Raw genomic sequence first — 11,579 nt, 5'->3', positions numbered from 1 at the left:
GGCATCATGACATTGGTCAGGAACAACATCAGCGCTGTCCAGACCAACACGCATATGGATGACTCCGAGTTTCAAGTTCTGAGCCTCAGAAAGAACGAGTTCACCTTGAAACTTGTGAATATATACTCTCCAAGTAACAAAGGTCTGTCCCTTGACAAAGTCACAACTGATGAAACCAGATTCATCATTGTAGGAGACTAACAGTCACTTACAAAGCTGGGGATATGACCATCTTGATAAACGTGGAGAGGAAGTGGAGACCCGGCAAGAGGATAACAAGCTTAACCTCATCAGCAAGCCAGATGATACCCCAACTTTTTACTCCATAATCTGACGAACAACATCAACCCCAGATCTTGCTTTATGTACTGATGACATAAATGGACATGTCAAGCAGGAAGTCGATGAACAACTAGGAGGTAGTGACCATCACCCAGTCTATCTTACAATGGACCGTATAGCCTCTACTTCGCCTGACATCCCCAGCTGGAACTACAAGAAGGTCAGATGGACCTTTTACAAAAGTCTGAGTGATGAGCTCTGTAAAGACATCAGAGTGAAGGTAGGGACATCAACTAGGTTGTCAAAGACTTCAACGCCAGTATACTAAGGGCTGCTTACAGCGCCATTCCAAGGGGAACAAGAAAGGACTATAAGCCCTACTGAGTGATGAGTTGGAGAAGCTACAGGCAAAGTGATCAGAAGCCAAGGAGGAAGCAGAAAACAATCCCTCACAAGAAGTAACCTCTCTCTACAGCGAGCCAAGGCCAAACTCCTCAGGCACAAACAAGAGGCACAGAGGAAGAGCTGGAGAAACAAAACAGCCTCGCTCAACCTAGAGCGAGATGGCCAAAAGCTGTAGCGATTGACGAGACAGCTGAACGATGAAGACACGGGAAGAGGCTCAGTAACTTTGGAAGAAACTGGTGAACTGTTGACGGGTAAACAAGAGGCAAACACTTTGCCTCTAACTACAAAGATGTTTCCAACATCCCCATCAACAGGGAACGGCAAAAGAAAGCCCGAAGAGAAAACAGGGAAAGGCAGACAAGCCAAGTGACACCAGAATGCATGAATCTTAAAGAGTCTTAAACTGCATGAGCTACAGACAGCTCTTAGGCAGTTGAAGACAAAGAAGTCTCCTGGCCCAGATGGAGTCACAAATGAAATGCTGACCCATCTAGGCACTGCAGCAATTTGCAAACTCCTGGAAATTTACAACTACAGCTGGACACAAGGACTGCTTCCACAGATATGGAAAGAGGCAGTCATGATCCCAATCCACAAGAAATGAGGATCCAGAGAAGGCTGCACGCTATCGCCCAATCAGCCTTACCAGCTGTGTTGGAAAGACCATGGAGAGTGAATGCACGCCTGAAGTGGTACATGGAGACTAACAACCTATTCGCAACGAAATAAGCTGGCTTCAGACAATTCCGCTCCACTGAGGAATAGACCACTTATCTATTGCAAGAGATAGAGGACGCTTTCCAAGAGCAGAAAGTCGTGCTTACAGCATGAATTGATCTGCAGAGAGCGTTTGACAAAGTCTGGACTGATGGACTTCTCGTCAAACTGAGGCAGAGTGGAATAGGAGGTCACATGCTGAGGTGGATTAAGCCTCTACAACGGGAGAGCAAGAGTCAGTTTAGAACATACCAGCAGCAGGAAGTTCCTGTTGCGTCATGGTGTCCCACAAGGCGGAGCCTTATTCCCTACACTCTTCCTGCTTTTCATCAATGATCTTGTGTCTGAACTACCGAAAGGAGTTAAGGCTGCACTCTACACTGACGATCTGGTGTTATGGTGTAAGGAAGAACATGCCACTACAGCCACATACAGGATGCAAGAAGCCATCAACAAGCTTTCAGCTTGGGCTGAAGATTGGTGTGTATTGATCACTACAGAGAAATCGTCCACCACACTATTCTCCCTGTCGTCAAAGCAGAGGGCGGGTAAAATCAAGATGGGAAATACTTCGCTGATTGAAGCAGACGAGTCGAAATACCTTGAAGTAACCTTTGACAAACGGCTAACCTGGAAGTCCCACATTAGTCAAGCAGAAGGGCAGGCCCGTGGGAAGCTTGCCATGATGCGCAAACTTGCTGAAACATCGTGGGGAGCAAATGAGCAAATACTTAAGACAGTATATCAAGGAAAAGTGAGACCCCATTTAGAGTATAGCTCAACTGCCTGGTCCACTACTGCCAAAACTAACCAACAGGCTCTAGACAAGGTTCAGAACCAAGCATTGCGGATCATGACAGGTACTACAAATCTACATCAATCTCCTTTATGGAGAAGCTAACAAGCACACAGCCATTACAAAACAGGAGACATACAAAGGTCCTGCTTCAAGCAGAGAAGTTCAGGTCTTTTCAAGACCATTCCATTAAACGCAAGCTAGATGGCTACACCAAAACTCGACTCAAACGTAGCAGCTTTGTTCATGAAGCAAAGAAACTCACCCGAGAGTTCAAAACTGAGCTGAAAATACCAACGACTCACGTAGGTAGTGAAGACATTATAAACCCACTAGCGAATGATCTGTCCTCAGTGACTGTGAGACTTGCTGTTCCTCGTCTTGATCGCGGAAAGCAAGAGGATGAAGGCATTCGGAAGAGCCTCACACTTGGTATGATCAATGAAGACTATCCTCCGGAATCATCGACTCATGTCTTTACAGACGATCAGTCATATGCGCCGTCAAAGATTGAGGAGCAGGAGTTTTCATTCAATACCCAACTGGCAAGAGAGAAACACTAATTGCAGCCACAGTAAAAAACTGCAGCAATTACTAGGCAGAGACTGAAGCACTCACGAAGGCCGTCTAAATGGTTGAAGACTCGACAGAAGAAAGCTCCTCAGTCGTCTTTCTCAAAGATGCACTGTCTGTCATGGAAGCTCTAATCAACAGCTAGCCAGAAGAATGCAGAGCCTGATTATAACCTGCAAAGTAGCACTTCAGTAGATTCCATCCCATTGTGGACTTGCAGGCAATGAAGAGGCAGACAAACAGGCTAAGCTAGGAGCCCAGTCAGAACAACCAAAAAAACCTGTGAGTTACAAGGAGAAAGTCACTATCACCAAGGCATTATCGAGACCAAGGATGGAGGAAGATGCTAGTTTTTGTTTGAATTTCTATGTTGATTTATGTTTGACATTTTGGTAGAATAAAATAGGAGAGAGCGGTTGTGTATTTTGTGAAGAAAAACTCAATTTTAGTACGCGAGGTAACATCATTGTCTATTTCTTGTGAGTTTGCAGTAGACGAATGTGACTAAAATATCTCAAGACCCCTAATTGTATCTTAATTTAATACTAGAAAAACTTAGTATCAGTTTTAAGAAAATTATTTAAGATGGCACTCTGAAATTGGACTACCTATACGTGTGGCAGCTGTGTAAACATTCTCCATTTCATGTAGAATACAGTAGAATACATAGGGAATAACATTTCTTCAATGTCATCACGGTGAAGATGTAGCATGCGAATGATGAGATGGTCTTTGGGGTTCATAGCGTATGCGCAAAAACTATCCTTTGGACTATAACAATTTGATATTTCAGGTTGTGACATCAGCGGCCCCTACTTGTGGAAGTTAGATGGAGAAAACAAGAGATCGAACAAACCCACGTCCACGCCCTCTCCGCTACCATTTCCGCACACACTGAGAGAAAGAGAGAGAGAGAGACTTTTTTAACTTACTGGCTTCTGCGATGAACGTTGCGAAAGGACTGAGTTGATAGTCATAGTTTGAGCCGACATAATCATGTCAGTAACGTGGATTTTGTTCCGTTTCCGAAAATCAGATCAAATGGAGCAATGAGGATGGTCTGTACGGTCACTTTGTTGTTGTAGTAATATACACGGATGCGGACATATTCGCCGTTCGCAACCGGAGATAGTATAGTTTAGTGTCTGCATGTAGGGAATTTTACTTCTCCAGCCTTATTTTGAAAGATGCATTGAAGTTACTGAAATATTTATAAATTGGATGTAACATTATTTAGTGTGCCAACTACGTGAAATTTAAGTCTGGATCCAAACCACAGCTGGTATTTCGGTGACTTTCATAAACATGCAATCATAAACATATGTAATGTAGTTTCCACTAAAAATGTTATAGACCTGCTCCAGCTTAGCATAACAGAACTTTTGTGGTACATTTTAACTTAACTAAAGTGTGTGGATTTCTTTAATAACGGGCGTATATCACAAAAATAAACGCTGGGGCCTATGCGTTTTATGTTACCATATCATAGAGGATATGTTTATTTATGACTGGTTTATTAAGGTTTCGATGGAGGCCTTGAGAAACAAAAATCAAACAACACCAAATCATAGAAAGAAAGAGTTGTTTGACATGAAAATTGAACAGCATGTAAAACATGTATATTACTTTACGAAACAAGTGTCAGTATACTGATATAAACACTGAATTCCGGAAAAGGGCTGCCTAAAGGGGTTCCACTTCCGGACAGTTAAACGCCTTTAAAAACTCACCATTTTCAAAGAACAGTTACACATGTTCGTTTTGATGCATTTGCAATAGCGTGCGAGTGGTGAAATTTCGCATAACAAGTTGGAACACAGTTTTCAGCAATTGTTTATCTTTATTTCTTTACAAATGACATTCATTTTCAAAGGGAGACAACTGTTCCCGATTATTTTAAGTACAGATGGCATTCATTTTCAAAGGGAAACAACTTTTTCCGATTATTTTAAGTAATCTTTGTGAAAAAGTTGTCTCCCTTTGAAAATGAATGCCATTTGTAAAGAAAAAAAGATAAACAATTGCTGAAAACTATGTTCCACCTTGTTACGTGAAATTTCACCACTCGCACGCTATTGCAAATGCATCAAAACAAACATGTGTAACAGTTCTTTGAAAATGATGAGTTTTAAAGGCGTTTAACTGTCCGGAAGTGGAGCCCCTTTAGGCAGCCCTTTTCCGGAATTCAATGTTTATATCAGTATACTGACACTTGTTTCGTAAAGTAATATACATGTTTTACATGCTGTTCAATTTTCATGTCAAACAACTCTTTCTTTCTAAGATTTGGTGTTGTTTGATTTTTGTTTCTCAAGGCCTCCATCGAAACCTTAAAAACATTGCGAAAAAACATCTATTTGCGAAAATGTCATCGAAATTGTGATTTTCCGATAGCTTACAATTATAGAAACCAGCTTGAGGGCCATAATTTTCAGATCACTATAGCAAAACCGGCCCTGTCTTTTTAATTTACCGAATTTTCTAAGTACATTCTAAGGTTTTCAAAAGTCAGGGTTTACTCAAAGTCTACATTGTAAAAAAGGTCTTTAGAAATTTTCTACACCAACCAACTTCAATATGGTATCACACTGTGTTTGTTTGGTACGTTTTGAATAAGGCTAAAAAGGAGTGTCTTCACCATACTATTGAGTGCTTATTTTACTGATAACATGACCTTAGTTAGACGGATGTTAAAATTTATAGCACTTACGTACTAATAGCTGTGGTGACACTGTCGCAGACAATAAGAGGTCGTCCTAGGGTTTGTTTATAGTCAAACGCTCGTCTAAAGGCAAACTGAGACAAGTTTTTGTATAAATTCCGTAATTTAAGTGTGATAAGGAAACCTGCAGTATTTTTAACATATTTGCAAAATACCAAATAGCGACTTAGGTGTTCTACAAAATAAATACGAGTATTAAATTAATATGTAATATTTTATCTATCAAAAGCTGAGCAGAGATTACTGCTCAAGAATAAAAAAAAATGATCGCATTAACACAAACATAGTAAGACGCATTTTAGCTTATACAATGATGTATAATTTGTCATAACCAAATGTGACAGCGGTGTAAAATATTTAGATACAAAGGGTTATACGTGGTTGAATAACTAAAGGTCGGACATTGGGTTTAACATACTAGTATTATATTTAGTAAACCCTTGCTTGAAGAATCCAGTCAGCTAATTTCCAAAATTGACCTTTCGTTGTAATTTAAACTTGGCTTAAGCAGACACTTGCCTCCATCAGCCAGCAATATTGCGTTGTGCCTCTGACCGATTGCTTAATACAGGTTTGGTAGAACAGTAGGCGTTAAACATTTAGATTATATGTTCGTTGTCCAGTCGAGCCAAATGTAAAATCCCCTTAATTCCAATGTCTTGACCTTTGTAAAGACTTGCTTTCGTAACAAAGTTACATCTTGTTATAAAACAGGCCAGGGATCTCATACAGTCAGACACGTGTCTATAGAAGCTCTCAAAACATCAGATCAAGATATAAAACCATCGCAAAATCACATTTGCTCTGTACTGATGTTTGCCCCTATTTTCAACTGGTTTTCTGTCTGTCTTGTATTGTCTGTTGCATATGTTTTCTTGTTTGTTGTATGCGTTTTTCCCTCCTCCTTATCCCCCCTATTTCCCCCTCCTTTCCCTTTGCATTTGCACTACTTTTTGCATCCCTCCCCCTTTACTTTGAGTTAGTTTTCGTGGCTCCCCTTTATTCAGGCTGACGGAATCCTAAGGAGGCATACAATTGTTTTTTCCTGCTAATATGAGTGCGTTTGTGTGATTGTGAGTCTAAGACGGTGCCCTACTGTTTTCTATGTTATTTAGTTGGGTATGGTTGTGTGTTTGAGTGTGGTACACGAGTGTCTGCGCTTACGTTGTAGTGTGACTGTTATTAAGGAATGTAGCATTCCCTTTGTATTTTCATCCTTGTTCTTCTATCCTCTTCAAATCCCTCCCCCCACCCCCACCCCCACACACCCCACCATTTTACCACTTCCTCACCCTCTATCTATATTTCACATTAAGTCATGTGTACTTGTTAGATGTTTGAAGCAACCCGTCTGTAATATTTTCCCATTACAGCTTCTTTTTGTTGTGGGCCTACTTTGCTAATGCGTGGCTCTGAGGCTGTGTTTTAGGTGCTCTGTGCTTCCGTGAAATCTACCCTTACCTATTATCTTTTGATACAACAGCATTTACATTAACATATTCTTGTCAATCATTATGATAATTTTCTTGTGTACATGCGTGTTCTGTGATAGATATGTTTACGGCAACTTTGCTTAATGCTTATGGTCATACGAAATGTATGTAACAAGTATAGAAGTAAGGCGGTCAGGAAGGCTTGCTGTATTTGAAAATACATACAATGCTCTTTGATAATATTTCCAACGTTGCTTTGGGAAATATGTTAAACCCAAATTATCATTATCATGTATAATCCTTTGGTAATGGAAACAGACCATGGACAGCAGAAACGCAATGTTATACAATCATATTTATAAGTTTTTATATTTCTTCCAGATAGTGTATGGGTAGTCAAAGTATGTGTTATGGTATGCAAATTAGATCTTTCAAACACGCCAACTTCACACAAGGCTTCTCCTACTTATCTTGGGCCTCCGTGGCCGAGTGGTAAAGGTTGCTGACTTCAAATCACTTGCCTCTCATTGATGTTGGTTCGAGCCTCACTCGGAACGTTGAATTCTTCATGTGAGGAAGCCATCCAGCTTGCTTACGAAAGGCCCGTGGTTCTACCCGGATCCCCGCTCGTGATGAAATAATGCACATAGGGGCACCCGGGGTCTTCCTCCACAATCAATGCTGGAAAGTCGCCGTATGACCTATAACTGTGTCGGTGCGACGTTAAACCCAGCAACATATCTACTTCTCTTGTACAATTTTGGTATCAATATACTGAACGACAATAGTATGCATTTTTGTATTAAGCACACAAGCTCACCACACAGCGTCAGCCTTAAAGGAAGTATATGTCCTTATTCCTTGCAAATGTAGCACTTGTTTAGCTTTGAGTTATTAAAATGTACTATTTATTATTTTTGTACGAGCATCTGTACTCCATATAGTTCGGTTTTGAGGTCAGCAATATTCTGTACTTTAAATATGGAACGGTCCGTTCTTTAGGTAATGTTATTCAATACTTAGTGGCTCTTACCTAAATCAGGTAAAGAAACTCATGCTGATTTCCCTTATCGGCAGACGAGTCTATAATCTGAACTCGCTAAAGTCAAAATCAAACTATGGTTCGGTGTATTTAAGTCCTTTCTTGTGTCCAGTTACGCATATGCACTTGTTTTAGTGTATTTATGAGAGTAGAGGTACACTTGACTGGTCAATTTTGTCTATGCTATGGATAACAGTTATAGTCGTACTAGCGTCTTTATTTTCCCTGGTAAAAGCAATCCCGTGCTATCCATACCATAAATATCATAAAAATCGTGACCATAACTTGATGCTACCTTTGGACATCTTTTTTAATTCATTTACGATAATCGCGAGAAGATGTACTATTTTATAAAATCTTTGTAGTCCGCATTTGCTTTAAAAGGACTTGCCTCCAGATCGTTCGACAACAACAAAAATATTTTTTAGATATCTGGAAGTAAATGCTGTATTTCTTAAGAAGGCTTTAAAACTTAATTACTGACAAAAAATAGTTTACGGAAACACACGATAATTTGTTGTTTTTACTACTTTTTACAATGAAAATCGAAAAGCATTTGTAACACTTTACTCCAAGTTAACTGTCTCGATTATAATTATCTATTTTTAAAGTCATAATTCACGAATTCCGCTATAGCGCTGTTGGTTACGACGACGGGAAAATGTTTTTATTGCCGCAGCGGTCCGGGGTTCAATTCCCGACGCGGTCACCTTTTTTTTCTTGATTTGCAATTTTAAAAAACTTTAGAAACAAAAACTCATGTTCTTATGATCATAATATGACCAAAATTCAACTTGAAAGAAAGATTATTTTTAGCCAAATCTGGAGGTCAGAGCCTTTAAATGTGTTGCAGTACAATTCATATTATACTACTTTTTTACTGTTTTAAGTTTCAGGCTTTTATTCACACTGTAAATGAATTAAAGACCCATAACAGAATATCTGTATTCTATTGTGATTATACATAACTTACACAGAATAAATGAGAAACACGAGTAATTACAGTAACGTTGGTTTTACAGTTACAAGTTTAGACCATACTTTGTTTCCATAGTGTCAGCATGCTGCTCAGATTTGTTGAACAATTTAATACTTTTAAAAGGGACTGACTGAAAAGAGCTAACAGATAAATTTGTGACAAGAAGGGTCTTAAATTGTCCGCCAGTCATCTTGTAGTATAGCTGTAAATGTTGTGCAGAAAGGTAAGATTACTAGTCTGTTGCCTCATATTCAAGTGCAACGATTGTTAAGTTTTATTTTGTAACAAAATATTATATAAAGGAAGTTAGAATCCATTTTAAACTTTTGGAAACTTTTGCATACGACAGGAGCGTGCCGTTTTAAAATTATTTAAGCAAAATTTCATATTTGTTGTGTAACTCCTTCGGCTGATCTTTGTCGAATCACGTTTTTCTGCGAAGAAGATAGCAAACACGTGACAGATGTGTATAAAAAGGACTTGAATTGAAGATAAATTTCGGTTTCTAATCATTTACAGTAAAATAATACGTCTGAAACATGAAAGTGTTTGGAATTATTTGTTTGTGGATAGTTGGCGTCTTCTGTCAAAGTCAGACGACAGTGCAGCGTTTAGTCGCAGACGGGAGGTTCACGACGCTAGTCAGCTACGTCACAAAGGCGGGACTTGTCGGCACATTAAACAGTGCTACGTTCACAATCTTTGCTCCAACTGATGCAGCTTTCAATAAACTCGATGCATCTATCAAAACAGCGCTTGAGAATGACAACTCCCTGCTTAAAGACGCTCTACTATACCACGTCATTTCCGGAAACGTACTGAGTTCAGCTGCATCAAACGAACTTAAATTAACAATGGCAGACGGCAAAGTCGCGCGCATGAATATTTATACTCACAACAACAAGACTACAGTCACCATCCAGGGCAACGTTATTTCACAGTTTGATTTGATGGCCACAAACGGGATAATTCACGTCATTGACGGCGTCATGTTGGCTCCTACAGGAGACCTCGTAGACTACGTTTCGGGCAATTCTGAACTCTCTACTCTTCTCAGTCTAGTTGTGAAAGCTAATCTCACTAATGCACTTAAAGGGGATGCTCTGACCCTTTTTGCTCCAACTAACGCCGCGTTTGCAAATATTCCACAAGCACAGTTGAATGCTATCAAAGGAGACCCGGCAAAACTTGCAGCTGTCTTAACATATCATGTTGTTGGCAGTACGCAATACTCTGCTGGACTATTTCAAAGGGAGCATCTACCCTCGCTTAACTCCAACGATGATCTTGTCATCCATTTCCGAAACCATCACACAGTCGTAAAGGTAGACAATGCCGCCGTGACGACACCAAATATAGGAGTAACTAACGGCGTTGTACACATCGTTGACCACGTACTCGTTCCACATGCAGACCCAATTGTTGGTTAAGTTTTTAAAAAGAACGTTTTCTCTATTGCATTACTTTTGTATTGTAACTTAATAAACACGATATCGTTATAATTCTAGTAATATCTATTCATTTAAGCAAGCTGGTTTGCTTAGCCGAGACGTTTATACATAGACAATGTTCTTATTTCTGAACGAGTATTCATTTTCTTAGTAAGATGACTTCCTATTACTGTAAGAAAAAAAAACAATATAAAAAGTCGTTTATGGTCAGTGGCATATGTTATATACCAAATTATTGCATAGTTTTTAAATCCATTTTATGCCACTCAATATCAAGATGGCGTCCAAAATGGCCGCTGTAGAGCGTTAAGCATGTATAACATTGGCAAAATAATAATTCGGGGACGATTATGATCAAAAGTAATTTGTTTGTTTGTTTGTTTTGGGTTTAACGCCGTTTTTCAACAGTATTTCAGTCATGTAACGGCGGGCAGTTAACCTAACCAGTGTTCCTGGATTCTGTACCAGTACAAACCTGTTCTCCGCAAGTAACTGCCAACTTCCCCACATGAATCAGAGGTGGAGGACTAATGATTTCAGACACAGTGTCGTTTATCAAATAGTCACGGAGAACATACGCCCAGCCCGAGGATCGAACTCACGACCCCGCGATCCGTAGACCGACGCTCTACCTACTGAGCTAAGCGGGCGGGTTTGATCAAAAGTAAGTTTCTTTAACCATAACCCTGCTAAATATTTAAAATGGACTGGTCCATTATTCAATTTGGGCAATACAATTTATTATTTGAAGGAATGTTTGCTGAAAATGTATTGACTGAATGGCATGATCAGCCTGCGCGGGTGCGCTCTGGTCGAAAAGGCAGAATCACTTGCCGGCAGCAGGCTAAAAGTTAGGAGTACGAGTTGTTTTGGTTCTGAATCCTTGAAAATGAATGCGTATTTTAAAGTCAACTTAAATTCTTCTCAGTTCTTCCGAAAACAAATCATTTTCACATAAAACTCATTATAAGAATCAAATCAAGTGCGTCAACAAAGACAATCTTCGCTTCTTGAAGTAAATTTCTGCACAAGAACTACAGTGACTTCATTTCAAAACTGTCTATATATTTGTAATCCAAAAAACCTAAAAATGTAGATAAAGTTCAAATTTGTTAAAACCTTTGCAACTCTTGACCTATTAAGCCATCATCATCATCATCATCGTCATCATCATCA

The 11,579-nt window shown here is 39.5% G+C and overlaps 1 pseudogene; it reads left to right on the top strand.

Moving 5' to 3' along the window:
* The first annotated feature begins 533 nt into the window (after nucleotides 1–533).
* Nucleotides 534–11,579, top strand: part of LOC123565336 (transforming growth factor-beta-induced protein ig-h3-like) — a 30,295-nt pseudogene continuing 19,249 nt past the window's right edge.

The sequence above is a fragment of the Mercenaria mercenaria genome, chromosome 8 (assembly GCF_021730395.1).
Source record: "Mercenaria mercenaria strain notata chromosome 8, MADL_Memer_1, whole genome shotgun sequence".
Lineage (NCBI taxonomy): Eukaryota > Metazoa > Mollusca > Bivalvia > Venerida > Veneridae > Mercenaria > Mercenaria mercenaria.
Note: the sequence above shows the minus strand (reverse complement) of the source record. Positions and strands in the feature narration are given on the sequence as shown.